Source organism: Bison bison, unplaced genomic scaffold, assembly GCF_000754665.1.
Source record: "Bison bison bison isolate TAMUID 2011002044 unplaced genomic scaffold, Bison_UMD1.0 scf7180017864148, whole genome shotgun sequence".
Taxonomy (NCBI): domain Eukaryota; kingdom Metazoa; phylum Chordata; class Mammalia; order Artiodactyla; family Bovidae; genus Bison; species Bison bison.
The window spans coordinates 23,047-25,484 of NW_011494720.1; the positions used below are offsets into that span (position 1 = coordinate 23,047).

General features: G+C 54.3%; 1 protein-coding gene across 1 annotated transcript in view; it reads left to right on the plus strand.

Annotated features, from left to right (window-relative positions):
- The first annotated feature begins 126 nt into the window (after positions 1-126).
- LOC104989203 (NKG2D ligand 3-like) overlaps positions 127-2,438 on the plus strand; it is a 40,072-nt gene continuing 37,760 nt past the window's right edge. The window contains exon 1 of the mRNA XM_010840811.1: positions 127-232. The gene's annotated coding sequence lies outside the window, so the exon portion shown is untranslated. The remainder of the gene's footprint in view (positions 233-2,438) is intronic.

Consider the following 2,438-nt stretch of genomic DNA (forward strand, 5'->3'; position numbering starts at 1 on the left):
TGGGGGGAGGGAGGGCAGGTTGCATTTAAAAGCTGCTGGGGAGTAGTCTCTAAGGTCACAGCTCAGGCTCCCAAGTCCCCACTTTTCTGTTGAAGCGGCTTCTGCTCCCTCTGGACAGAGCCAGGACACATGGGCTGTGAGTGTCTGAGGGTGGGTCCGGGGGTCTTGCCATGCAGGCTCCTGGCTCCCCACCAGAGCTACTGGAGAGATCTGAGAACATCTGCGATGAGCGGTAAGAGATGAGGGAAGGTGGGGAGAAGGGCGAGGTGGGGAGGAAGGAGTTGGGGCACAGTGAGGAGTCTGGGCCTGGAGAGGTGGGAGGGGCGTGGTGGAGAGGGTTGGGTCCCCTCGTCCACCTGTCGTGCCCCCCACAGGAGTCCCTCCCCCTGAGCTTAGTAGGCAGGAGGGGATTGAAGGGAATCCTATTGCTCAGAAGCTCCAAAGTGAAAGTCACTCAGTCAGGTCCAACTGTACAGTCCATGGAATTCTCCAGGCCAGAATACTGGAGTGGGTAGCCTTTCTCTTCTCCAGAGGATCGTCCTGACCCAGGAGTCGAACCGGGGTCTCCTGCATTGAAGGTGGATTCTTTACCAACTGAGCTACCAGGGAAACCCCAGGCTGACTAGAAACTGAGGGAGAGAATGCAGTTCAGCCCCTGGGCCTGGGGGAGGCGTCAGCTGGTGAAGGCAGGTGACCCCAGTTGACACCTGTCACAAGGCAGATATTCTTGTGTGGTGTTTCAAGCTAAAAAAAGAAAGTACATGATAGGGGGTATCAGCTTCTTCCCTGTCCCTGCCAGTTTCTGGTTCCCTTGGAACCTCGGGGTCCAGGCCAGAGGGTCCAGGCCCAGAGAAGGGAGAAGCTGGGGAGCCGGTCACCACTGAGGCCTCTTCAGCAACAGTCCTGACACACTGCTCACCCCACACTCTCCATGCACACCTGTCTTCCCACACTTCAGCCCCCACAGTTACACACACAAGCCCCCTCGCCCTCACACTGCCCTCCATCACCCACAGCCCAGCCTGACTCTCCAGCCTCCCACACAGCCCCTTCACACACACGTGTTCCCCACATAGACTTCATGCTTCTCACTTACACTCCTTCCACCCTTGTGCACGTCACCCTTCCTGAAATTTTCCATGCAGGTCTCCTCACACCCCCTTCCCTCTGTGCACACCCCATCCCCCACCCCCCACACACTTTCTTTCATGCACAAGTGCCTGCTTGCCTGCTCCACTGGCTCTCCACTCTCTGCAAAGTCACACAGCGTTCCCTTCCCTCAGGGACCATGGCTTCTTCACACTGTCTGTACACACTGCTTCACACAAATTCCACACAGAAGGCTCTCGTCTACTTCCACTGCCATCCAGAAACTTTCCCCTCACAGCCATTTCCCTTCACTGTCTTCCTCCTCTCTGGGTCCCCCAGGGAATCCCCCTCTGGGCCCTCTGCATACGCATACTGTCTTCTCCCCTTCTGTCCCAGGCTCAGCTGTCCACAGTCACACACATACACACACATCAAGGTTCCCAACATTCTCACACACCAGTTGTGGCCGCTCCCCACACATCCAACACACTCTTTCCAGCATTCCCTCACTCTCTTCACATTCATCTTCCTATCACAAATTAGTGGCACTGTCCCACACACACCTAAGTAGGAAATGGCAACCCACTCCAGTATTCTTGCCTGGAGAATTCCAAGGACAGAGGAGCCTGGCAGGCTATAGTCCATGGGGTCGCAGAGTTGAACACGACTGAGCTACTAAGCACCACACATTCTGCTTCCCCTGATGGTGTCTAGGCCCTGGTTTCCACCTCTTACCCTGGGCCCACAATTCTCCAGCTGAACGGCCTCAGGTTCTGAGTCCTTGCCCCATGTCTCCCCCAGGGTCTGGGTCTGTTCTGAGCAGGCCTTCAAGGCATTAATTTTCCTCCAAGAGAAGCAAGGATTTGGGCCTGTTATTGTCATAATGAAGGAAAATCTGTTTCTCCAATGCCTCTGTGGAGCCTCCATCTCACATCAGGGCTGGAGTGACAATGAAGTTGTAGCCAAGTTAAGTGTCTGTGAGAGAACTCAGGTACTAGCTGGCATGGGGAGTGCTGGCTCACTCTTCATGTGCCCCACAAAATTCATCTGTTGCAACTTTGGCCCTGAATGTGATGGTATCAGAAGATGGGTGTGTGGGAAATGATTGATGTGTTCCTTTCAATTCAGTTCAGTCTCAGTCATGTCTGACTCTTTGTGGCCTTGTGGACTGCAGCACGCCAGGCTTCCCTTTCCATCACCAAATCCTGGAGCTTGGTCAAACTCATGTCCACTGAGTTGGTGATGCTTTTTAACCATCTCATCCTCTGTAGTTCCCTTCTCCTCCTGCCTTCAATCTTTCCCAGCATCAGAGTCTTTTCCAATGAGTTCTTCACATCAGGTGGCCAAAG